The sequence below is a fragment of the Dermacentor andersoni genome, chromosome 1 (genome assembly GCF_023375885.2).
Source record: "Dermacentor andersoni chromosome 1, qqDerAnde1_hic_scaffold, whole genome shotgun sequence".
Lineage (NCBI taxonomy): Eukaryota > Metazoa > Arthropoda > Arachnida > Ixodida > Ixodidae > Dermacentor > Dermacentor andersoni.
In genome coordinates this window covers 62,615,942-62,643,725 of record NC_092814.1, presented here as the reverse complement: position 1 = coordinate 62,643,725, position 27,784 = coordinate 62,615,942, and the positions used below count along the sequence as shown (strand labels likewise).

At 46.1% G+C, this 27,784-nt stretch overlaps 1 protein-coding gene across 2 annotated transcripts in view; it reads right to left on the bottom strand.

Annotated features, from left to right (window-relative positions):
- LOC126546189 (transmembrane protein 163a-like) overlaps positions 1-27,784 on the bottom strand; it is a 93,780-nt gene that overhangs the window by 63,974 nt on the left and 2,022 nt on the right. Inside the window, exon 1 of one of the 2 annotated variants that reach the window (XM_050194335.2) lies at positions 2,079-2,216. The exons of the other annotated variant lie outside the window; for it this stretch is intronic. The gene's annotated coding sequence lies outside the window, so the exon portion shown is untranslated. Of the gene's footprint in view, positions 1-2,078; positions 2,217-27,784 lie in introns of those variants that run through there. 2 annotated transcript variants of the gene reach the window in all.

Below are 27,784 nucleotides of genomic sequence, written 5' to 3'. Positions count from 1 at the left end.
CGTGCCATACAAAAGCTCCTGAACATCCCTAGTTAACGTCAAACGTCTTTTTTGCAAGCTGAAGAAGCATGCAGCTTGCATGCACAGGTTGTGGGTTCAGCTCCCACTAGGGGTAAGTTATATTGCCTTTATTAAGCATATGAAGCTTAATGCAGAAAATTTATTCGTTGTTCATGATTAATCGGAATTAAATGAGGGAATTAATTGGTTCTACAAAAAATGTTAATTTCCCCAATACATGCTTTGGTTTCATTGCCTTTTGGCTATAGTTAAGTTTAGAACTCAGTAACACCACCGACGAAAGACATTTGAAACTTGGCAGAATACACCTGCTATATCAGGTGCAGTTGACGCTCTGTTCTTCAGATGTTCTGGCGTCTGCTTCTAACAAAAACCAATATACGTGCCTCTAAACAAAGCTGTTTAGCAATATAGCTTTAGTGAAACTTGCATAATAAAGGCCGCAATCTTATGTAAGCGGTAATTTAATGCATTGAGTTGGCCCATTTTAAGTAGTTAAAGGTGCACCTTAGAGATTTGAGTTATATGGTTTTATTGAGAACTAAAGTTGCAAGGCGCTCTTTCAGATTTCGAAGCTCCGCAATTTTCATACATTTAGCTGGCATCTTGGGATTCGAACTAAATATTCTGCTTAGTCAGTCCCAATAATACCACTATCTAAACTGCCACAAATTTCAAGCCAGTTGAGTTATTGCCTGTGTGAGCATTTCAGCGTTCTCCGTGTATTCAAATAATGAAATCGAAGAAGAGCTTGAGCTAATGCTTCTTAGCACGCAATATTCATGGTCGCTTCACAAGAAAGGCGGGCAGGTTGTTCAAAATACGACACCACCACATTGACCAAGAACTTCATAATTAAGGGTAAATTGAAAGCTGCTAGCTATCGCTGCGACTTGTCTTCGAACATCAGCTGTCTCTTGCATGCCAGGTGGCTTTTTGCGTGTACAATGACACGAACAGTTACAGTCATCGCGGTCAAACACAAAATATTTAAAATCTACATAATCCAAGGAACATATCGATAAAGGGCTATATTAAACAGCAATGCAAGACGCCAGTAAGATCAAAACATACTCGTATGCGCCAACAGTTTTCCACTAGCTGAAAGGTGTTTTGGTGCGCGCACATTGTATGGAAACCTGAGTGCAGCTAGTAATGGTGGGTGCGCAAACGACAGCTGTACTCGAAAGCGCGGGTAACGCGTTTTCAGATTGTAACGGCGTTATAGACACCACAAAGAAAAATGCTGCGTTGCCAGAACGGAGAGCCATACGACGAATCCCGGTGAACGAGCCGATGCCGCCGTCAGCTCAAGCTGACGGCTTCAGCATTCGCCTCACGGGTGTCTCGATCTGTTCGGTGACGCCTCATCGCCGTTGACGCGTACGCGAGTGCGGGGCTATTGTGCAACACTTGTTCGCTGTCCACAATGCTGCACCATGCAGTATACATAGCTCACATTTTTATAGGTGTACTACATTCGGTAGTTTTCGTTCATCCTTTCGACGAGTGGCGAATAAACCGAGAATTAGGCGCACTGTATAGGACAAATTCACAGAAAACAATAACAGGTTCAGTAGTAACATTTATAACTGCTTCAACTAGGCACCACACCCCGTTTTGTAGAAAGTCGTCGAACAGACCAATTCCTCAGACTCCTCTAACCAACACCTCTGAAGTGTGCGCTGTTACTGTTTCATCCGAATAAAAAAAAAAGAACTGCATTGCAGCGGGTGGCAGAAATAGTTTCTGCTGATCCTCCTTCCAAAGTGTTCAAAATTTCGCGTTCCCTGCAGAAAACAAGAGGAGCAGTCGTTCGAATGTATGCGGCCATATATTCTATACGCAAGAAAAATGAACAAAAATCATGTGAACAACTGCCGTCAACCTCATCGATCTCGACACGACGGCGCGCTCTGCAAATCCCGGGTGCCGAGCAATTTCAAAGTGAATCAGGCCGCAGAGAACGATTTCTTTTTTTTTTTCTTTCTCAGCATGCGAACTCGGGAAAAGAGGAACGCGCACAGTGCGAAGGATAAAGCTAAGTATACACGTACTTTCCGCGCTCTGTCGGACGCATCTCCCCGGCGCATGTCGGCGTAAGGCGGCGGGGGCCGGACACCCACGCGCCGAGGCGCAGAAGCAGCAACACGGCCGTCTGATCCGCAAACACCGCGTGTAGTGGCGAGCGCGCGCGCGCGCTACACACAAGGGCTCCTATCCGGCAGCCCGGGAAAGCAGCTGCTACGCTTTTCTCTATTGTGCTACTGCTCGGGATTTTGACATAGCAGCGCGCTCCTTTTCATTCCAGCTCGCCTACCGCTGGTCCATTGTACACAAGCGGCTAGCGCCGATGAAAGATGACAGTGTTCTCTTCCCAAAGCGAAGGGCGTGCTCCTCGCCCATTCAACTACGAAAGACACTGATGCACGCTAAATGGACGCGACGCACACCGAATTCCGCGCAATATGGGGAGAAAAGGAGGGAAGGAGAAAGCGCCTCACCCCTTCCTGAGCTATAAACACGACCGTTCGATGGGCCTAGCTTTAAAAGAGTCATCCTCAGGTGTACTACATGTGCCTTACCCGTAACGCAGAAGAGACAAGCAAGGCAGCCGAAGTGCGTTCCGTTTAACGTTCTTCACGTCATCTTCCTTGTGCTGTCTGGTGAGAATGGTGTCTTCACCACGTTTACAGCCCCGTTGAAGCAGGCGAAAGAACTCAGATAAACGACACTGTCACGCTAGACGTGCTGCGCTGGCCCAGCGCTTCGTCACGCACCCCAAAGTGGCGTCGCGTTTTGGACGTCGACGCACACCAACACATCCACGAGTTATATCTAAGAGGTGTTGCACACACTCGATTTGTATCTTGTACAATCAATTTATTTTTATAAATGGCAAGACAGTTGATGCGAATTTTCACCTCGAGAACTCGTCACGATATGATGGTGGATCTAAAGCCGCGACAACGGGATAATTTCGTGTTAAACCACCGAGGACTCGAACGTAATTTTTTTAAACTACACCCATGGCCAACACAGAGCGAGGTCAAAGACCTAAGAGGTCGATCTTAAGCAGTGTGTTCTAGCCCATTACTCAGCGCTGACGTAAGGGGAAAGAGATGAAACAGCAGGAAAGGAAGGGCATAACAATGACGATTGCACTGGTAAGTTCATCCAAATGAACTAATACTGGAAGCGCCCTTTTGATCAACGCATCAGATTTGCTCACTAATTAAATCCACATGGCTTTCACAGACCAAAAATAACTAAGAAAATGGCTGGTTGTCGACACGTGCCAACGAGACGGTCACTGAGCTTATCCTGCGAGTAAAACGAGCACACACAAAGCAAATGATCAGTCATCTCGAGGCTGTCCACACGGACGTTGAGATGAAGATAGTAGCGAATAAAGGTCACGCTAAGTCTCAGTATACGGCGAGTAGGTAGAATGCCTGCATGGCTTTCCTGGATATCGGGTGGCATCCAGAATTGAAGCTCCAGATCAACGTGATAGAGTCGGTGATCCTATAATGGGTCCAGCAACTTTCCGAAGCGGAGTTCGTGATGTGGTATAGCGTAGCATTAGCGCTGGACCCAACCATATTCATACGACAGACGCCGGCTTAAGTGTAACCCGGAAAGGAAATTTTGTATGTCTTTTAAGCGCTATAACGCAATAAAACAGTGTGGTGCACCTGATTCGCATTGGTGTCGCGTTCACCAGGCGTTATGCACAGCTCAATGGTTGCTTTTGAACACTGAAGCAATGTTTTGAACACTGTCAGGTTCCCGAAACACTTGAGCATTGGTTTTGCGTGTGTCATCCATGCGCGCGAGAGCGGCAGAGGCTGCATGATCTCTTCGACTGCTCACGACGATAGCACACCTCTTACATACTGACTGTTTTGGGCCATTGGCCGCGCGCAAAGAATACAGCCAACGGAGATTATAACGGCAGCACAAATCATTTTGAAAGCCAGTGGACGGAATACGGCTCAAGAGATGGCATCGCGTGGTGGACGTGTATACGTATACGCACTTCCTTCTTTTCCAAACAGTCACTCCGTTCCGTCCCCATTTCTTTTTTCCAATGCAGACAAGCAGGTGAAAACGAGACGTACATAGCTCAGAGCTCTCATCCTTTGCGTAAACGAATTCTCTAGCATCTGGTCTCGAAAATGGAATCGTGATGGAAGCAGAATCGCGGAGGGCCAGCCTCGCTTGCCGGTGCGCTCAATGTCATCAATGCTACAATGCGCAGGTGCTTGTTGAAATGTTATATTGCGCCCTTTCCGCAAAATGCACGCGTACAATTCAGCCATTCATAAACAATCAAGTCGCGACGTCCTCGTCTAATGAAATTATCACGCTAGAGTGCTGTTTTAGTGTCACGAAGGACATCACCTGCCTGGGGTGATCCTTGGGAGATAAAACTAACATTATCGCATGTGGCACCAAATAAATCTGAATGGCCATCAACGTTGCTTGTGGTCGAGTTTAGAGCTTCGACGAAGGCAGCACTGGCACGACGAAAATTTGTAATTAAGAGCGCTTGCAACATCAAATTTGTCTTCAGGAATAAGAAAATCGTAGGATACTGTTGCGATCATCGGCCTAAATACTGGTGTTAAATATTAAGTTTTCTTTTTTTCATGCAGAGATCTCATCTCTCATGAACCGAAGCCTTTAGTCTTGCTCCAACCCTTTTTGCCTTTCAAGATCCATCTCACCTGTCCAGACGTTTAGTACCAACACCACAGTTCTGTGGTGTGGTGTCATCTGTGCCTCTGTCCCCGTTTTCGCATGCACGCAGTCTTTCTTTCGTCAAAGATGCGCCAACAACTTTCACTTTCCTTGGTCGTGCTCCTTCGATTGGCGAGTGAATTCCGAACTATTTTTTCTTTCGATCAGTTCTCTTTTCTGACGCACTGAGTTACTATGCAGCATTACCTTCCAAGTTTATTATTTGTACTTTTAATTGCTCTAAGCAATCTTGTAGCCTAATCAACCCAATATTCTAGTGGGCAGCTTTCCCGCGCGAGGAGAATAATGTCCTTGTTCTGAACTCTTTCCTCTGGCACGGCGTCGATTAAGGCGGGGCTTGCTCATCACCGAGTTATTCCTTGTTGAATTACAAGGATGCACATTCGAAACCCACTCACTAGCCTAATTTTGATCGGTACGGTCCCCTTCAAACTTAACCACGCAGCCTCCAGCTCATGTAGCAACAAAGCGTCAAGTCCTTTTTTCTCCTGTAGAACCATCCATAACGAGTAACCATAAAGTAAGACGCCAAACGACGAAAGACGCTGTTACAGAAGACGCCTAGACAATGCCATCAGTGCTTCTGCGCATGCTCAGGGACCCGGCAGCACAGCGTGCTGTCGTACGCTATTTGCACCCGTACACGTGCGGTCGTGAAGCATCTCGCGTTGAACCGCAACAAATGCCAGCTCAATAGTAACTGCAATACGGCGCCCGCGTTACAAGGGGCTCTGGCTGCACGGCCGCGCCGACATATCAAAAATTGTGTAACTAAATAAAGATACTTGGAATGGTGTTTAGTTCAATTTTTCGTAAAGTGGCACCGCCGTACAGTCTCGGAGCCCCTTGTATAACAGTCGCCGTGTTGCTACTTGGCGCGATAGTACATCACATTTCAAATTTTTATACATATTTCGAAACGGCGACACAGTTACATCACCAGTCAGATAAAACGGGCGTGGCGGAATGTGATATACTAAACGGAGCAACGTAATCGCAAGAAATAAGGCAAGCACCGACCCCACACCCCGCGCGGCATGCATTTGGGCCCGTAGCGCGCACTCTGAGGAACGGCAAGCAGGACGACCAAGCCCGTGGAAGCAACTTGGACGGCGAGCCCCCGGCAACCGTCCTTACCCGACAGTGCTCCAGAGAAGACTGGAATGCCACGTATACCTTTATGACCTTGATCAAATAAACCAAGTTAACTCTCAGTTTCATTCACGCTCCTACAAATAATATGGTACACTTCACGGCCGAAACTAACATGGTCTTGTATGAAAGTCACGTGACGGCCACGAGGTGACTGCGCTCATATGACTAACAATTCCTATATGACATGTACATATGCGGCCGAACAGAGGTGTCGCATGTAGGCTCCCAAACAATTACATCAGCGATTCATGAACACCAACGCCATGCAATGAATACCGGTAAACATGTGGGATTCGACAATCATTTGGCTGTGCAGCAAACTTCGAACTGAAAAGAAACTTGGTTGCCTGCGTCATGAGGTTAACGCGTTTATCCAATATTGGTTATGAGGCCAATTTATGAGTGCTTTCTCGACGGGCTCATGGACTTGTTACTAAAGTATGCTGGCTCGTGTATACACAAGACACCTTACCAATACATATATGTTACATAAACGCCCTTTGTCGGAGGAAAGGGTCCTGGGACACTGGCCGAGACCATCCTCAGCACAGAAGGCTTCGAAAGCGTTGTTGTGCTTCTTGCGGAGAACTGGTCTTAGAGACATACTTTAAGCAGGTCCGTATTCTCCTTTCCTCATCCCCCCCCCCCCCCTTTTGTTTTTTCTTTTTCTGTTTTCCTTTTTTTTTTTTTGCTCTTCTGGCCTCTTTTGTAATATATCTCTTCTATTATCTTTTATTCACTTTACTTCCTTTCCTCAGCACGGGGTAGAAAGCCGATCTGAGAAGTGGCTAACCTCCCTGTCATTCCGTCTATTCGTATTCCTTCCTTCCTTTACCATGCATATGACGCACAATATAGGCCTGAACATATGGCAGTCTTAAAGCGCGCTGAATCAAAGAGCACAACAGGAACAGTGACAGAACCGCAAGTCACAAGAACAAAGTGCGACCGCGGCAGCAGTTGTTTTATGCACGTCGTCACATTTTTACAGCAATAAAAAGTAAAAAAAAAACTAAACCGACACTCTGCTGTATATACACCACATCATGCTTATGTGCACGCCCACTGGAATAAATGTCTACGGATGATAAACTATTGCAGGCATGACAGCAGCGCCAAAAAACACGCACAAAAGAAAGGAACACTGACAGACTGGCAGCGATTGTCCGTGTCTGTCAGTGTTCCTTTATTTAGTGTGTTTTTTGGCGCTGCTGTTATGCCTGCAATAAGTGACCAACTCGCCCAAGAACTCGTTTCACTTCATGATAAACTAATCGATGGCGCACTGACACTTTAGTATCTAGAGAAGTCATAGCAAACGCTTCAAAAATCGTTTTTTTATTCGCTTGATAATTTGTTTTTGCGAATTCCAGCACACATGAGTGGAAGCTACATGTATACACAGCGCGTAGCTATATAGGTTGCCGTGATATGCTTCTGTCACTGTTCGTGTCGGGCTCTTCGATTCAGCGCGCTTTAATAATGCCATGAACATGAACGAACCAACTAGTCACATTTATTTTTTGACTTGAGAAATCATTCAATTCGGTCAGTATGCGCTTGCTAAACCGCATGTAACGAAAACATGTTACAGCATTATCATTCACATCTTTGCAACTGCACTGTATCCACGCGCCTTAATTTGGTATCGTGGTGTAGAGGAAAGAAGCATTACTCGATCATGCATAGGTTCCTTGCGCAGATGGTTGTCGCGCCAGGCAGGACGCAATCGGAGCTAAATTTAGCCTTTCGCTAGCGTTCAGCAAGGCATAGCTCAGCAGTACGTTTGTCGATCCGAGCGGAAGGGCTCGCATTCGAGAGTGCTCACTCCGCCATGGTAGATAAAGCCCATTAAACCCAAACCTATGCTCATCGGGAGTTGTTTCGGAAATTGCGCGGGTGCTCAGTTATTGCGCCCCGCGTTCTGCACGTAGGGTCCAGAAATAGCGTGGTGAAACTCTGGTAGCAAGATGCCACCTCGCGCCCGCCACTTTTGAGCACAACGGCCCCACTATACGAACAGGAATCACGATTGCAAGATGAGACCGTTACACTATAAGAAAAGTACCGGGGAAAACGAGAGTAACCAGAAAGTTAGTCCTAAAAAGTGCGCTTTCCTCCCACAACGGACAAACTGCAGTAGTGTGCGTGTCTTGCGTAAATTTCGGAGGGTAAGTGTTATTACCTGGTCGGAAGGAGAGCAACGCAAGGATGAGCGGAAACAGATACTCCCCATACACTGCACTATTTTCCTCCGTTTCATCGAGTGAAGCGGCGGAAACGATATGCTCTGTTTAAATCCAGAAAACGTAAATAATTTGAAGTTGGTCCACTGCCTTTAACTACACTGAGGGCAGCACTCTGCCTCTTCATGAGAAATGCGTGAAATTTAAATGGTTGAATGTGACGAGCTACGCACTTCATGTGCAGGCTGTAAGGGAACAATACGCATTAAACGATCAAGTTATTTATGTGCTGGCCGAAGTTATTGGTTGCTTCCGTTCCAATTAAAGAGATTACGAACTTGAGTGAAGCTACGTGTAAAGTTCAAACGGGGCACGCTAAGCGACAGAGAATTTGCTCTTCTAATCTTGCGTGCCCCGTTCGCGCTACAGGTACATCACGTGATGTGTCTCAGGTTAAACCATACTAAGAATAATCAGACAGCTTTCTTTTTGCAGTCGCATATGGTCGCACGTACACACAAAGCGTGACTCTCCCCGCACAGCATGTAAAATGGGCTCAGTCTTGCATAGCCGGACCTGTACTGAGCTGCTTAACATGCTTCCAGTGTGTTCCGTCCCTTCAATCGAGCTGCCGTGGTGTAGTGGTTAGAGCGACTCATGACCGTGATAACATGAGTTCGGTTCTTCTCTGGCGATTTTTTTTTTTGGGCTCAATAACTTTTTTTGGGTGGTCGTACAAATGGCTAGTGTCATTAATTGCTTCTTTTAAATGCATCGGAAAAGAGCTCCTGTTAGCCCTTGAAGGGCTAACCGCACGGGGAGTACCAGTTCATCCCCTCGCAGTTACACCCCTAAAGGACGAACGGTTGTGGCAAGACAGTCACTCACCAAAAAGAGCAACCTCGATGCACCTTTCCTACATTTTTTTTTATCTGGTGCAGCTAGTCGCCACTAGCTGTACAAGCTTACATCTTTAACTTCTGGTACGGCTAGTCCTCATTATAGCTGTACCAGAAGTTAAACATGTAAGCTTTCTAATGCTTGAATAAATGTCACTTCTGTATTTGCATGACAACTTCCTAGTTGGAATTTTTTGCCTTACTTCGTTACTTCAGAAGTTGGTTAATGAATATTGGCTAATTATCTAATTAAGCAAGATACAAAAAATAGCGTGACACACTACATACAAAACTGAGCAACATGCATTTGGTCGCGTCGTCTTAGAGTGCAGCGGCACATTTATAAATTCTGGCTCAAGTTAGCTGGAACACCCTGCATATCATTGTGGCGCTTTACGCTCTGAAACTGCACAATGGGTTATGAGGAGCGTCGCAGTTAATGGCTCTCGTTTAATTTTGACCCCCTGGGGCTCTTTGACCTGCACCCAATGCACGGTAGACGAATTTTCGCATACCACCCCGATCAGATTGCGGCGGCCGCCGCGGCCGGGAATCGACCACGCGACCTCGTGCTCAGCAGCACAGCGCCAGAGTGAATGAGGCACCTCAGCGGGTGCCCCATTTATCGCATTGCTGATATACGACCTGTAACTACGATGTGCGAAAGCAGACCGTCAGCGATATAAACAAGGCGCTGGAAAGCAAATGACCTTTTTTGTGGCCCCACGTCTTTTTCGTCCTATATGTATACACCTGAAACCAGACTTTCGCACACAGTGATCATACTGAACGGCTGCACTGCGCAGGGGAAAAAGAAATATTAAAACAGAATATGAAACGTGAAAGCGGTTTCCGCCAAGTATAGCTGTTTTTAGGTGCTACGGGCACTGTATGTATAGCCTCCAAGCGCTGACACACGCACCTCGGTGCTACCGACCTTCGGAGGCAGACCGGCAGGTCGGGAGCAGGCACGGCACACACATACACACGCAGTGATAACCAAATTGAACCAACGGTTTATTGGGTCTTCCCAACAAGACGCGCTGGCTTCTGCGACGCTCCATAAACGGGCAAGAGGCAGGCTAGCAAGAAGCGGGTGTGTTCACCTTTGCTTAGTGCTGCGGACTCCTGCGTCCGCCGACGCTCGCTGTTCTCCGGTAGTGGATCTCGGAAGATGCCGATTCCTGCTGTTTCCGCTCCGGTTGGTGTCTAACAGTTCAGCCATGGCATATTCTTCGCGCGCTCGGGTGAGTCCCATTCGGGTCATCCACCACTTCAGAGCAAGGGCAGAGGTGAGGGCGCATTGGTACTCCTCGCGGCTGGTGGAGGAACGGATTTCCGCCGTTTTCCACAATGCATTACATTTCTTTGACCCTGTTGACATTGCCAATTAGACGTTAGAACTCTTGTACTGCCGTATTGCCGTACGGCATTCGTATTTGGTCGTCCGACAATGGCCACGCTGGTGAAGTACTTGTCCCACACTACGGCTGCAGCTTTTAATCTCCTTTCCCCATTTCCTAGTGCAAGGTAGCTCAGTCCTGGTTAACGACTCTGACTTTCCTTTATGATTTCTGTCTCTCATAATAATTGGGTGGCTGAAACTGTGCTGTTATCAATATCTAGTAATCCGTTAGGTCACATCTTCACGTGCCTATTAATAGTAGACCACAAAGAAATGTAAAGAAAGATTTCTTTTTACATCACGCTATGTATTTTGCCTCAATGAACACCACTGAATGAACATCACCGAATGCTGCACTTTCGGGAGCCCGTCTCTACGGAATATTAAAAAACTGCATTCAGCAACGACAGTGCGCTATGAAGTAAGCTTGTCTTGATATACAAATATCTGAAGATGCTGAATTCGTGAGAAGCAGTAGTTACATCAAATCATTTTGATACCTGAAAGGTCACGTTTAGGGGTGTCAGATAAGGGGCGAGTCACTTGGAAAAAAAGGAATCCTATACATCTGTTTGTTCATGGCGACATGTGCCCAGCAACTCATCAAACGAAACAACAGCCTGTTCCACACAACAATTTCCCACGACGTCTTCCGTGACTTACCTGAATTAGGGCGCGGATGAATTACGAGGAATTCCATACGAAACGACGAATTGCAAACTCCAACGCGAACAGTGGTCGCAGTAGAAGGATGGAAAAATCAGACATCGGCCATGTATGCTGCGGTGCGAAATGAGGAAAGCGTCTGAGCGTCCGAGCAGCGCACGTCTCTCTTGCTCATTAATCTTGCTTTCGATCGCGTGCGCGCCGAAGTCTGTTCCTGTCGGCTGCAGATAAACGCAAGCGGGACCACAACGGCAAATGCGCATAACTCACGCCGTGCAGCGCCTCCAAGACTCGCTGACGAGTCCGCAGCTAGTCGGATTTTGTTGGACGGTCGACGGCGCTGACCGCTCCCCAATCCCGACATACCCTGGCTGCCACTCAATGGTTGAAAATAAACTCAATACCTCAACCTTACACGCGCTGACTCAGCTTTGGAGATAATTCGGCTTCAGTCCCTATGCGAGTCGCCGTTTATTGTCCAACAGAAATATGTACTGAAAACATGGCGTCTCAAATACAATGGAAGTGATGGGGAGCTTAACAATATTAAGTTGCGAAACAATTGCAGCAGCTGCCTGTTTCTTTTTTTCGTTTGTTTTTCTTTATTTGCAGGTGTTTTTTTTTCTTTAGGTAGTTCATTGTCTAGACCTGTATAGCGCAAAGCACGGAGAGTAAGATTGAGCGTTTACAAATGGAACACTAAACAAAACCTGCGCCTACCCACCCGATTAGCTTAAATGACTCGTTGGTAGCATCGAGATAAAACAACTTGCTTAAAAACACAACATATGCATAAAATTATCTGCTCTTATAAAGAAGACAAATTTGCAACCGCATTTTGAAGTCTGCGTGCCGTAACCCGGAAAGCACCTAGTAAACTGAACTGGTGCTATTTTACCAGGACAAAAAGCGAACTGCCGAACGCCATCATGCGGCTCAGTGGTCATGTCGAACAATGTTTCGGCAGGTGAAGCATTTAAAGCTAAAATTGAAGGGGGTCCCAACAAAAACTTGACTTTTCTGCGCTCTGCCACGCCTTGTGTTTTAATGCAATAGCAATAGAGGTGCACTTTGTAGGTGTCCGTCTAACGAAAAATATGGACAGAGACAGAAACTGGCACTTGACGAGGCCTTTCATGATGATGATGTTTGTGGTTTAATGGCGCAAGGGCCAGGTGTGGCCAAAGAGCGCCATGCTAGTGGTATTGAATATGTCGTGGTCTGATGGGTTTTGTGAATTTAATGAGACGTGGCTGTAAAGGGGCCTAAAAGAGTTGGTGCAAATTGCATAAAAATTACACGTAATAAAATTATGGCAATGATTAATGACGTGTACTATGATCACTAAAATGCATTAAGAAATAATGATGCATTATATAAAATATGCGAGATGCTAAAATTGTCTAAAAGCACTACTGCCTCGCCAGAGCCCTTGAAACGCAAGGGCCGAGAGGCATGTGCTATACAGAGAATCTATCCTAGCGATATCCTACGGAAAGAGGACGCGCTACGAAATGAATGGGCTTATAACATGTAGTACAACATCTTTTAAGAAAGCGAGGACTGCTGTGGTCTTAAAAAGCGGTTCTTCACCAAGAAACATAGCCGGATGCAGGGGAATACAATGGCGGTATGCAAACGAGAAATGTTTCCTCCTGTCTCTTTCGGCTTCCCGGCACTCCAGCAAGACATGGAGGACGGTCAGCCGATCGCCACATCTGCCGCAGGTTGGAGGCTCATTACCGGACAAGAGAAAGTTGTGAGTGCCAAATGTGTGTCCTATTCTCAGTCTAGTGAATAGGACATCTGTTCTTCGTGTTTTCGTTGTTGGCTGCCAGAAACCTAACTTAGGCTTAATTACGTGAAGCTTATTGCTCGTTTCTGCGTCCCACAAGCGTTGCCAGTGGCTTCGGAGTTTTTCTTAGGAAAGGCTTCATATCTGTAGCAGGGACTGCAGCAGAACGAGTACCCTGCGATGCCATTGATTTGGCCATCTCGTCAGCAAGCACATTTCCCTCGATTCCTCTATGGCCAGGCACCCAGCATATTACTACGTGTCTGTGTGATAGATAAATATTGCATAAGAGCGAGTAAAGTTCTATGAAAACAGGATTTGTATGCTTTTGTAGAGAATTCAGCGCTTTTACAAGGCTTAACGAGTCTGTAAATACTATTGCTCTGTCGAGTTTTAATTTATTTATATGTTTTACTGCAGAAAGTACGGCATATGTTTCTGCAGTGAAGATACTCGTTAAGGGGTTCAGCACGTCAGATTCAGAAAGCGAGTGACCAACAGCAGCGTAGGATACGCCAGCATGGGATTTGGACGCGTCTGTGTAATATTCGTAGCAGGAGTACTTCAATTGAAGCTCCCGGAAATGCATGATAATTTCAAGCTCAGGAGCGTGCTTTGTGACCTTTAGGAACGATACGTCACATTCTATCACCTGCCACTGCCAGGGCGGTATTAGCTTAACAGCAGGCATTAGGCGATGTTCGAGAAATGGGACGTCCATTTCTTCGCCAAGTTCTCTTACACGTATTGAGAAAGGTAATCTCAAAGAGGGTCTATTATGAAAAAGTGTTTCACACGACAATTCGTTAACGGTTGTGAAACACGGATGTTCCTTATTAGAGCGCACTTTCAGGAAGTAGTTAAAGCTGATGTATGTTCTCCGAAAATGGAGTGACCACTCATCGGACTCGACATACAGACTTTCAACAGGGCTTGTTCTAAATGCGCCAGTGGCCAGGCGGATTCCCAGATGGTGAACGGGGTCTAACATCTTTAGTGCACTCGGGGCGGCAGAGTGATATACTACGGCACCATAATCTATTCGTGATCGAACTAGGCTCCTGTAAAGATTCAACAGGCATTTCCTGTCGCTACCCCATGTTGTGTGGGATAGGATTTTAAGTAGGTTCATTGTTTTTAGACATTTTGTTTTTAGATATTTTAGGTGTGGAATGAAGGTAAGTTTGGAGTCAAGTATAACACCTAGAAATTTGTGCTCTTTGTTAAAAGGAATTTGTTGTCCGCCCAGCTCTAGAAAAGGATCTGGGACTAGGCCTCTCTTTCTTGTGAAGAGAACGCAGGAACTTTTCTGGGGGTTGATATTAAATCCATTTTGGTCTGCCCACATGGACACCTTGTTTAAGGCCTGCTGTACCTGTCTCTCGCAGACTGTGAGGTTGCAGGATTTGAAGCCTATTTGTATATCGTATACATAGACGGAGTAAAAAATAGCTGGTGGTAATGATGCCCGAAGCGTGTTCATCTTTACGACAAAGAGCGTGCAGCTGAGTACGCCACCCTGGGGTACCCCAGTTTCTTGTATGAATGTACGCGACAGTGCAGGACCTATTTTCACCCGAAATGTACGGTTCTCTAGGTAGCTCTCTATGATAGTTAACATATTGCCGCGGATGCCCAGCACCGAAAGGTCGCGCAGGATTCCGTACCGCCAGGTTGTGTCGTATGCTTTTTCCATATCCAGAAATACAGATAAGAAAGATTGTTTGTGTACGAAGGCATCGCGAATGCTCGCTTCGATGCGCACGAGATGGTCGGTTGTAGATCGCCCTTCCCTAAAACCGCATTGAAATGGGTCAAGCATTTTACTAGACTCTAGGAGATGTATCAGACGGCGATTGATCATTTTTTCGAAAAGCTTACAGAGGCAGCTTGTAAGCGCTATGGGACGGTAGCTAGTGAGCAATGAAGTGTCTTTACCATGCTTCAATATAGGGATCACAATAGCCTCCTTCCACTTCGATGGGAGATAACCAGCAGCCCAGATAGCATTGAAAAGTGTAAGTAGCGTGATTTGTGCGTCGGATTGCAGGTGTTTAAGCATATCATACATGATTCTATCGGGGCCCGGTGCAGAGCTCCGACATACTGACAAGGAGGCTTTAAGTTCGGCAATCGTAAAAGGGCGATTATAAGGATCGTTTGGCGTGCATTTCCGATTCAGAGGCTTGAGTTCTTCTATTTCTTTATATTTAAGGAAGTTCTCTGAATAGTGACTGGAGCGAGACACGTGCTCGAAGTGTTCACCGAGAGCATCAGCCTGGTCTTGCAGTGTATCGCCTTGTGTGTTTACCAAAGGGAGGGAGTATGTTTGTCGCCCTCTTATGCTATTTACCCTGTTCCAGACTTTGGCCTCATCTGTATACGTGTTTATACCCGTTAAAAACTTCTGCCAACTGTCTCTTCTGGCCTGTCGGCGGGTTCGCCTGCCTTGTGATTTTACTTTCTTAAAATTGATGAGATTCTCCGCAGTGGGGGAGGCGCGTAGCAACCCCCACGCTTTGTTTTGTTTTTTACGTGCGATCCTACAATCGTCGGTCCACCACGGGACGCGCCGTTTGCACGAGAGGCCATTTACTTGTGATATGCATTTAGATGCGGCATCTATTATGAAGGCTGTGAAAAACTCCACTGCAGCATCAATTTCTAACGAAGACATGTCAGCCCATGAGATACTAGTAAGAGATCGAAATTTCTCCCAATCAGCCGTCTCAATCTTCCACCTAGGAGCGTGTGGTGGATATTCGTTTTCTTTAGGTGATCTTAGCAGTATAGGGAAGTGGTCGCTGCCGTAAGGATTGTTGGCAACTTCCCATTCGAGTTCAAGCAGTAGAGACGGGGAGACTATACTAAGATCTATTGACGAAAAGGATCGGTTTGCTAGAGAGTAATATGTGGGTTCCTTCTTATTCAAAAGGCACGCCCCACAAGAAAAAAGGAACTGTTCAACAAGACGACCTCGCGCATCTATACGAGAGTCGCCCCACAGGGAGCTGTGCGCATTGAAGTCGCCAAGAACAACATAGGGTTCTGGCAGTTCATCTATAAAGGACTGAAATTCATGTTTAGTTAAATTGTAATGTGGGGGTATATAAAGCGAGCAAATAGTGATGAGTTTGTTTAGCAGAACAACTCGCACCGCCACTGCTTCAAGGGGCGTTCGAAGCTGTAAAGGTTGACATGCTATACTTTTATGAGTGAGAATCGCAACACCACCCGATGATGCGACGGCATCATCGCGATCTTTGCGAAACGTAACATACGTACGGAAAAAGTTTGCGTGTCTGGATTTTAAATGTGTTTCCTGTAAACACAGCACTTTTGGATTATGTTTGTGGATGAGTTCTTGCAAATCATCAAGGTTTGTAAGGAGACCTCTAATGTTCCATTGAATGATTTGTGTATCCATATTTAAAATAAATTGGTGCTGTGTTTGCGGAAACGGACGGGATGCCTTAGATTACAGAGCCCTTTCGAGGCCCTGTAATAGGGGTTTTGTTCTTTCTGGAGCGTTCGAGGGAGCCTCGCCGCTCCTTAGGCGCTTGGTGCGCCTTGAGGGTGGGTGTAGTGTCCATTGCCTCTTGTGAGGCGCCGGACACGTGCTCTTGCGAGCGGGAAGATTTCAGAGGGAGTCCCGCCTTGGAGGGCAAGACCCCTGCGCCCACCAGCCCGGAGGTCGATGGGGCTCCCAGAGGGATTTGGCTACGCCGGCCGTTGCCAGCGCAGGAAGGAACCTCGGAAGTTGAGGCAGCCTCGGCTGCGCCCTCCTTCGGGGTCGATGGTTCCTTCTCCTAGGTTGACGGAGCAGCGCTAGCTGCAACCGTCGCGGCGGCAGATGGCGTGACTGCCGACTCACTGCTTGTGGGTCGGACAGCCGCCGGAGGCCGTTGTGAAGCTGCCCCCTGACGCGCCACTTCGGCAAAGCTTTTCTTTGGCAGGTATGCAACCCGCCTGCGTGCCTCCTTAAATGAGATATTTTCTTTCACTTTGATCGTTACGATTTCTTTTTCTTTCTTCCAGGATGGGCACGACCGCGAGTACGCGGCGTGCTCCCCATCACAGTTTACACAGTGTAGAGAGTTTTTACATTCTTCAGTTGCGTGTTCAAGGGCACTGCATTTCGCACATGTTTGGCGGCCTCGGCAGCTCTGCGAGCTGTGGCCAAAACGTTGGCATTTGAAACATCTCAAGGGATTTGGCACATACGGTCTTACACGGAGCTTGATGTACCCGGCCTCGATTGATTCGGGCAGGACACTTGAATTGAAAGTGAGAATTAGGTGCTTGGTCGCAATTTCTTTACCCTCGCGCCTTATCTTGATTCTTTTGACATTTATGACATTTTGTTCACTGAAGCCCTCCAAGAGTTCAGCCTCAGTGAGCTCCAGCAAATCATCGTCCGAGACAACGCCGCGGGTGGTATTCATCGTGCGGTGCGGGGTTACTACTACTTGGGTCTCCCCAAATGATACTAGTTTTGGCAGTTTCTCAAATTGTTTCAGATCGCGGAGCTCCAAGAGGAGGTCGCCGCTAGCCATCCTCGACGCCTTATAACCAGGGCCAAAAACTTCGGTAAGGGTCTTAGATACAAGGAAGGGGGAGATTGTTCGGACTTGTTTAGCTGGTTTTTCTGTGTGGATCACATGAAAACGAGGAAAATTGTGGACTTGGCGTCCGAAAAACTGAAATACTTCTTCGGTGCGCCCTCGTTTCTGAGGGCGATCAGGTAGCTTAGGAAACGCGTTTTCCATAGGTGCAGTTGGGTTTTCGGCCGCGATGCCGACCACCCACCATGGAGCCCAACAGGGGGACGTGACAGAAGTTCCTGCTGGAGAAACCCTGCCAACGCCAGCCGTACATCGCTGCTATAACCAAATACAGCATAACCAAGGCTGGCTAGCTACACAAGGTTAACCCTTGCCGCCGGGAAACTAGGAAGTGAGGAGAAATGATGAGAAGACAGGAAAGATGAAAAAGGCGAGAGAGAAAGACGAAGATTGGAGAGGAGGACAGGAAAAGGCGACTGCCGATTTCCCCCGGGTGGGTCAGTCCGGGGGTGCCGTCTACATGAAGCAGAGGCCAAAGAGGTGTGTTGCCTCCGCCGGGGGCCTTAAAGGTCCAAACACCCGGCATCGGCTCAACCCCCAGGATCCCCCTTTCCCCGGACACGGCTAAGCCGCGCACGGCTACACGCGGGAGGGGCCAACCCCCGCTTGCGAGTCGGTGAGCAGAACGACCTGATCTACGCCACAGTTTGTGCCAATGGCCAACGCAATGGCAGCCTCTTGAGAAGGACGCGCGTGAATAGTTATAGCATTGGGCTGCTGAGCTAGAAGACAGGTTCGATCGCACCATCGGCCACGGATATTTTTATAGCAATATAGGTGAATTTCACCCACCTCCGAGAGTTTCTAACAGAAAACTCGAAGCGTGTTGAGCTACACAGGCGAGTCATTTTGTGCACGAACTCGCAATTTTGTAAGAGATACGAGATCTAGAAACGTCGCTTTGATAAATAAGTGTACAAGGTCGCCTATGACGCACGTGCGCACAGCTGGCGAAGCGTCTACCGCGCGTCGGACGTGGGCCGATCCTAGGTAGTGCATAGATAGTGCATAGGGATGACCGACACCGCAACCTGTGGCCACTGCGGCCACGAAGAATCGACTGAACATATTTTGTGCGCCTGCCCGCAGTACAGTCCAGAGAGGGAATGCCTTCGCCACGAACTTGACCAGTTGGACGACCAACCGCTATCGGAAAAAATAATTTTACACCATCGAAAGGACCTACCGTCACAGAAGAAGGCCGTGCAAGCACTATTGCGCTTTTTGCGATCTACCGGCCTTTGTGAACGTCTTTAACTGGAACGCCTTTTGTGTGTGTGCCTACGTGTGTGCGTGTATTTTTTTTAACGTTTTCCTCTCTATCCTCTTTCTAACCCCTATCACCCATCCCGAGTGTAGGATAGCAAACCGGAGACTGATATCTGGTTAACCTCCCTGCTTTTCCTCTTTATCTCTCTCTCTCTCTCTCTCTCTTGACTACTGTCACGCTATACTGGGCCCCGTAATCACTATGCTGCAAAGTGTGGAAAAGAAGACGAACAGTTTTACAGTATTTAAACAGCATCACGAGAGCTTCATATAGTAGATTCCATTGTGAGCTGGATCTGACGTCATTGTACCTATATAAGATACATACCTTTTAAACTTATCCGCATGTTATCGCATAATTTGACAATTAGCGGTAACTAAATTAAACGCAATTTTGATTTGTGGACAGTCCTGGTTCACTAATTGAGACGAATTGTATGTCTTTAACCTGTGAGAGCAAGCCGACATTAGTGTCCCCGCTATCCGCAATAATAAACTACAGCAGAAAAAAAATCTACGTGATCGTAAGAAAATAAAGTGAACCTAGAAGTCTGGCTGGGGCGCTGTGCACGCCTTCTGCAATAACACCGATTCCATCTAATTTCCAAACAGCTGGTCCCTAACCTGTACCAGCTACAAACAATAACCGCGTATTTTTCCATACTGCCACACCAAAACCAATTTCCGGCCAAGCGTAGACTGGCGCAGCTGCGGAGTGCCGACCACGTCAGAGCACTATGTTCTGGAGTGTGCAGCTTTCGAGAAACCACGGAGAGCCCTCTTCGGACAAGGAGCTTAGCGCCGCTGGCACTGAATCAGCTCGGCATGCCGATTGCAGTGGTGTAGATGGCAACGAGAAAGTCACACGGCTTGTGGGGTTCCTCCCAGACTTCGAGAAAGTCCGCATTCCGTGCCTCTCAAAGCATTATTACAGTTGGCCAGTTCTGCAAGCACTTTGACCGACCGATCGACCGGGTTTAACGCCGCAAAGTAATACATGGGTTGTGACAGATCACGCGTACTGGAAGACTCCGAATTAATGTTGACTACCAGAGCTTGAACCGCTTGATTTTCTGTGCACGCATTGGAAACTGTAGACATATTTTATCGAACCCTAGACGAATATCAGATTGGTTCTGGCGTCCGAAAATGGATAATCTGATATTCGCATTGGCGGACTGTGGTGAGATGCTTAGTTGGTCCTTGGGAATACACCTCGTGGCGTTTGATCGCACCTTCCATGGGCAATATCAAATTACTGCACTTTCAGCACAAGCAAGTGGTGGCGTCGCACGTGGTACGCGATAAATAGAGCTAGAACCTCCCTTTGTGCACAATATAAGCGCGGAAAATTTATCAACTAACGCACTTCAACAGTTCAAACAAACATAAAATTGACACATCTTTCAGCAATACGCAGAACAGCACATCATCCTGGCAACTTCTCATACTTTGGCTTTGCCATCTCAATAAGTCTCCGCATTCCTTGCAGAAAATGCGGCAACGTCATTTTCAATACACTGTCAGTGCCACCAGCCACCGCTGATTCTGCAGCACGGCAGCCTGGCACAGGTCCCGCTATTCCCAATTATACAATTCGTAAGCGATGCAAAATGAACACAGCGCAGTGAAACAATGTATGACGATCAGAAGCTGCAAGCATGCATGCACCTCATCACGCTGGAGGATCAATACTTAGATGAGCAGTAGGTTGTACTGCTATCATTAAGCAGACTTAACAAGAGGCTATAAAACCTAATATCTGACCCAATACAATCGCAGATATGCGCGAAACGCCATTACAATATGTAAAGAACAGTTCGAACAAAATGCAGCGATTCCTCGTCAGTAAAGACACCAAAAAGAGGACGACTAACGATTTCGGTAAGGGCAAAAATAATGCCACTTTTTTATGCCACACAACGGACACAAAGCGTGGACACATAACGGAAGAAGAGGTCAAGATAGTTGGCAACGAAGTACAGGGTAATCGAAAGTGTAAGTAGACAACCAAAAAAAAAAAAATTATGGGGTTTTACGTGCCAAAACCACTTTCTGATTATGAGGCACGCCGCAGTGGAGGACTCCGGAAATTTCGACCACCTGGGGTTCGACCACCGCGGCGGGTTAAATAGACAACCAGGAGTCATCAAAAAAAAAAAAAAAAAAGATACAGAGACAGCGAATTGGGTTCGAAGAATAAACAAGAAAGACAATGGAAATTTGCAAGAGGGAAGAAAAAATAGAAGGGAAAATCTGTACGATAACACAAAGGTCAGTGCCTTTCTATTTGAGGCTCGAACTGGTTGCCTAAGGACAAAAACATGCCGGAGCAAATACTCGGAACAAGAGGAGGCATGTGTATGCTGCAGCAAAAATCAGGAGAGCACTAAGCACTTCTAGGAAGCAAATCTTTCGTTGTAATTTTGTAGGTGGCACTGCGACATTTCGCTCGTGATTGAAGTTTTCGCCTCCTAGTTGGATAATCCTCGATCGCGACCTTCAACACGACTACTCGAACCCGAGAAACAAAAAGCCTTTAACGCTGCAGCTGCCTCACCACTGGTGACCTAAACATTTATTTTCACAAACAGGTAATTTCAAAAATGATGTAAATAAACCTAATATTTCAGTCGTATGAAACAATAATTCGGGCAGGTAGTGTCCTATGAAGTTGTCCTTTGAATGATGGAAACCAAAAATATGATAGTTTTAGACTTCAATTCTCACCACACTGACTAAACAAACCTGACCGTGATGAAACACAAAAGAAGTCAAAATAAACATGATGCACGAATGTTTTCAGAGTCAAATGTTTCCCATTAATAAAATGTATAGGGGTGTGTGAATATTCGATACTTAAGAATAACCAATCAAATGTCGTCCTATTCGATTCGGTCCTCGAATCCAGTAGTCAATATTTGAATATTTTTCGAATAGTTTTTGAACGCTATAGCTGACTATTCACGATCAAACATGAAATTGAAGAAAAAAATGCGATGACTCATCCCATCCACAGCGGACATAACAGTCGACAGCACTGCGTCGCTCAGACCATCAGACAGCCAGACTTTTCCAGCTAGACATCATCACTTGCGATAACATGTTCACACACGCCATGCACTACTATTTATATATGCAGCACCGTTGTCCTCTTATCGGATTTAATGCGAATACGTTTCATTGGAACATATTTTCCCCAATAGTGGCACCATCTGCCACGACCATTTGAATGAGAGAAAAAGCTCCTTTTTTTTTTTCGCTTTGCCAACGCTGCAGACGGCATGCATTTTTGGTTTGGCCGCGAAGGCATACTCAGGTATTCATCGGCCGACAAGGCTGCCTTTCTAAACGTTATGATCAAGCACGACTGCGTATGCTTCGAAGAGCCCTGAGTTGGCGAACAAGCGACTTGGTTCATTGTTTCCAATGCTCCCTTTGTGCTTCTAATAAAGCATGATTTATAATGGACAGACGCTTTACAATGTTGGAAATACCAAGATGTGAAAATTGATAATGGTGAGAAAGTTGTCTATCGTACGCAAACTATTGAAATATTTCTTATTCTATTCACTTCTGGCAATATTCGATTGGTGTTTGATTCTACTGCTACTACTATTGCATTATTCGCACACCCCTAATAACATTTTGAGCCACCTAGAACAAAGAAAATTATGAGTTTGTGTAAACAGCTGCGAACATAACAGTTTATAAAGTTATCTATTTGAAGTTTTAAAAAAACTAAGTTAAGAAAAGTCTGATAAAGCATGTTATTACGGAAAATAATTACCGGCATCTGCGTACACTAAGGTTAAAATATTGTTTTTTTTTTCTAATCGTCCTACTATTCCGTTATCAACAGTTGCAGTGAAAGGTTTGGACATTCAGCCTCTTACGAATGTTTATAGGGAGAGTGCAACATTTGTCGAGGCCATTCTCATTGATGCGCAGCTCTCAGAACGATCGAAGCGTTGATCAGGATTAAGAAGCATTGTTGCACAATGTTCTAAGTTTATCGCACTTTTGCACGACTCGTAGTTTCTCTGGTTTGTCTTTCTTTTGTTAAGTTTTCACTCGCTGAATCTCGTTACGAATTATGGATACGTCGCCAGCTGCGCCCACCGCTTTCGACGCGCTCAGCTGAAGTAAAACGCATGCTTCAAAAAAAAAAAAAAAAAGAAAAAAGAAAAGCTTACGTCGCAATCCACCGCCCCCATTCCATCGCGTTCCATGACAAACGCTCTGCCTGCTGTGGCTTCCAGCTAACCGGACTGTTCGCGTAAGCGCAACGCTCCGAAAGGCTATGCACTCGCGAGCGTCGCAATGTTGCGCTTGCGTGGGAGACGACGCCCCGTGCGGGGCTTCGTGCAGCACACACGTCGGCGCCATAAAAGCTACGGCCGAGCACGCGCAGAGGCTCTTCTTCGCCTGGAACGCGTGCTGCTCACTATTTCGAAAGGCGTCCTCTCCATCTCCTCTCGCAGCCAGCGTGAGCAGTAGTGTCGTAGTGTCGCGAGCTGGCGATTTACTTTTTTTTTATTTTTTTCTATCGCTCGGTGGCGCATCGGGCCAGAAGATGTTCTATTCCCGCTGAACCGAAAATAAAAGACATAACCGAAATAAAAGAAATAACGGGGCAGCGTCGGAGCCACGTCATCTTTTGTCGCAAGTTTGAGAGAAGGGTTTAACGAAAGGGTCAGCCGTAAGAAGAAAACTTTCCAAACGCTCAGATAATGCGCCCGTGAAGGATTAATCTACACTGATTATGAAGCAGTCACGCCCTAAGGATTGTTCCCTCCGTTGCCTAAGAAAGCGCGCGCATGTGTGTGCGTTGAAAAGTGAGAGCAGCGCTACATCAGTTCTCGTTTCTTTTGCTAGTACACACTTAATCGTGTGTAAAATTTACGCACGGAAACGGCCGGCGTTTCGCAAGCGGCGCAGTAAAACTTGCGCCCTGCGCACAGACACGCACAAGCTCACGCCGCTACATGCGATGGTCGGCATTAATTTTACACACGAGCGAAAGGCAGACAGAATGGCGTCAGTATGCATGTTTCGTACTGACACGTGTATCCCTTCCCCCTGCCTCTTTTTTTCTTACTCTCCTTTTAGGTTATTTGCGTTTCTTGGAAGTAAAGTACCCCTTCGCGACTTTATTTTATAGCAATAATCGGTACCGTACTCTAACACTGAAAAGAACGAGTGCCTTATCCACTTTTGAAATATTTGTTCGTTACATAGCACGCACGCAGAACGAAGCCACTAAGAGTCGTCAGTTTAAAACATTATCCCAGCAATTAAGCGGCCGCCAACCGGAACGGTGATATCCCAACACGCGGCGCGGAGAGGCCGATAGCAAGAGGGCCAAGCCATTTCCACAACTTCGCAACGTGCTTTAGCGGGGGAGATATATAGTTGCATGAGCTGGGCACTAGTCGAGGCCTCAGAGGGAAATGAAAACCGGCGTGCGATTACCGTCCTCCAAATCACCCCTACTTTGTGAGCCGACAACAGTTCGACAGTCCCGCTATCGGCGCCCACAGTGTCGAGCGCTGCGTTGATAATAATCATTCAAATGTTTATTATAGTGACCAGGAACACCTACGGCGCACTGATGTAATACGCAAGACAAAATGTACAGAGAAGGCAAATGTGGTACGCAAAACATTGAGATAGGGCAATAAACAACCAGAACACGAGGAGCCGGACGTGAAAGTGAGCTAATGCTACTACATGATCATCTACATACATACAAAACATAAGTAATGAACTCTGACATTGACCAACATGGGCAGAATACTTAATGCATGTATTTTTTGTAGTCGAGCCATAGGACAGTCTAATGCAACAAGGCCGCGCGGGAAACACTTAATGCTGCCTGGTATACCTTTGCGGCATAGAAAGTTGCACATGATCAAGAAGCTTTGGTCAATGTGTAATGCCATGGACGACCTTAGAGAAACAGAAGGTCTGATTTAACAAGTCTATTTTAAAGGTGCCAGTTGTGGTACATGTGAGAGGGGTGGACTGTGGTCGCCACAAAGTCAGAACTGGTGCTTGAAAATTGATATCAAATTAATGTAGACAAATTTAATATGAGGTCAGAATTAGATTTGCACGTTTCGCCCCCAATTACAGATGCCTACTCTAGCAGTGGAAGGCACACAGTAGAGTACTATTTCAGAAAGGCAACAGAGGAGTGGAAGTCATGGGATACGCCATATAATACCGAGAGTATGCAAGAAGAAGTTTGCAGGCACAAGATGGCCACAATTAGTACATGACCGGGGTAGTTGGAGAAGTATGGGAGAGGCATTTGCCCTGCAGTGGGCGTAACCAGGCTGATGATGAATACGGAGAGCGGGAAGGGCACGTTGTTAATAATAATAATAATAATAATAATAATAATAATAATAATAATAATAATAATAATCTATTTACCGTGCCCAGGAACAACCCTAAGGTCTTAGTGATTCTGGTTTAGAGTGACTCCGGCTTGGCCTCATTTCGATTGCCGAGGGAATTATATGTGCGTGACCTCTGCATGCAAGTGGCTATGTTACCATCCATAATAAATGTTGTAAATTATTCGAAGAGCTTTTTGATGAGTCGTTAGCATTGCTTAGTGGAAAGAGAAGCAATTCTGAAAAGCATATCATTCACGTGTATTTCACACACCGTTGATAAAAGTCAATGAAGTCCTCAGGTTTATTTTCCAGGTTCAAAAAAGCACGCAATGCAATTTGAAGCGAGTTGAACGTACATCAACATATTCATTCTGTAGGCATAGACTATTCATTTGATTAGACATTATCGTTAGTTGGGCACCTCTTTTTTGTAAAATATATAAGCCTTTTTTCGTGTATATATTGAAATACAAAATGTTTTTTTTTAGATACACAAAATTTTGAATATTAGAAAAATATAAATCACGGTAACTTTATGTTTACCATTCGAGTGTACGAATAGGCAGCCTCTAGATACATATCAATTTCCGCAATTACGTGCGTAAATAGCGAAGTTACGTTAATAAACTTTGTAATTCTCAACAATAAGTGCCTACAGCAAATTAGCTCTTTGGGGCCCGTCCTCAACACTACCTATTACAACGATTAAATTTTGAATAGCGGATTTCATGTGGGAGCTGCACGAACAATTATTTCCCCTTGGCAGGCTCCTTGAAAGCGAAACTGGCTGGAGAAAGAGCGTCGGTGTAGTAGAAATTTACTTCGTCATTTCGTTGGGCGCCTGAAAGTGCATTTGGTGGATGGAAGATCTTTAAGAAAATTCACCGACGATTCCGACACTCCCTAATGCGAAATTTGTGCGTAGCTCTATACGTGCTTTCATTGCGCGATATATTGGCTGACGCATACAATCTGTCTCGTGCGGCACGTTACAAACGGAGAGAATTGTGGCGCGACTGCCTCGCTAATCTGGAGATCGCGAGAGACAGCGCGTGGGTGTCGTGTGGGCGCGATTCACAGCAGCCACCGCAGAATTAAGACTAATTATGTAATTAGGCGGAATGCAAAAAAAAAATAGTCCGAGAATCTCTAAGCGACGGCAAACATTACCTCGGTTCGATCCAGTTATGTCGCATTTGCATATTTTTGAAGATGCACGATAGTTGGGACACCCTGTGTACGCACTGAACACACAGCGCACAGCACATTCGCATACAAACACTGATCGCTCTGCCTACACCCATATAACTACTAACCGGCTGATATAGCCAAGGTGTCTTGAGCTGCAGTTAAGTGTCAGTGGGTGCATATCTGTTGTACGTAGCTAAACAATAAATTTCCATAAAATGTTTGTTTCGATATAATCAGCCAATAGGCATCTTAAAATCACACATATATAGTAATATAAAACCGCACTATATAGAATGTCTTTCGTCTAACAACTTCTAATCAGCACGGTCCATGGTGACAACTACAATGAACAGGTGTAAAACAGCCCATACCACGCCTTAGAGTTACTGTATAGGTTCCCTTTGTATTGTATGAGCCCTGTATTGTAGATAGAGTTACTATATAAGCTCCCTTTAGGAAGCCTGTACAGCAACTCTACCAAGCCCATAGCCCTTGCACCAAAACGGCGCTTTAGGTGCACAATACTTTTTACCGAAATGAAAATGTTTTGGTAAACGAAAGACCCTTCTTAAAAAACCCGTATTCTTGCAAATTTCTTCGGCAAAAGGGTGTTTTTGGTGCTCAAAACCACCTGAAGGGTGCAAAGCGGTTTACAGTGCATATTACTTTATTTGTACTGAAAAATAACAAGCGCAATAACAAACAAACCCATCAACTATATATAACAGCGCTCTACTTGTAATTGATTTAGACCGAGTTACGCATACGACGCGTGGGTCTGCTGGAAGTATAACTAGCACTGACGTCATCATGGCCGTCACCTTATAAGGTACTAGCACTTCGAAAAGCTGCGTAAGCAAGAAACGCTACAGCACGGCATCACAACAGGCGCGTCTTGCAGCGAGCGGCAAATCGATAACAGTGATTAATCGGGTGTAAAACGGTCAGCATAGCACAAAACGGCGTACAAGTGATGATATGGCGCAGTGACATCGTCGCGGCCGCCATGCTTGAACACTAGCACGGTGAAAAGCTGCGTCAGTGACGTCACGTGCAAGTTATCCATACGCGTAACGCGACGTGCGTGTTCTGGCACTGCTTTCTTCGCAATTGCTCATTCACACTTGCGAAAAAATGAGGCAGAGGCAAGCTGGTGTTTTACTGTAACAGCAGTTAAGAGCTCGACACTGTTTACTGCATGCATCCATCCTACTATTGCGCTGTCGTCAGGCCACCTCCTTATCTTAAGCTTCAGCATCACCCTACATTGCGAGAAACAGTTTTGCCTGCGATCGTCACTAGGGATCGAATTCATGCGCGTGAATGTGCAGTTGGGAGTGTTAAAGTGGGAGTGCTCGGCAGTAACTGCTGCTGCTGATTTCGGTTAGCATTTCCTTC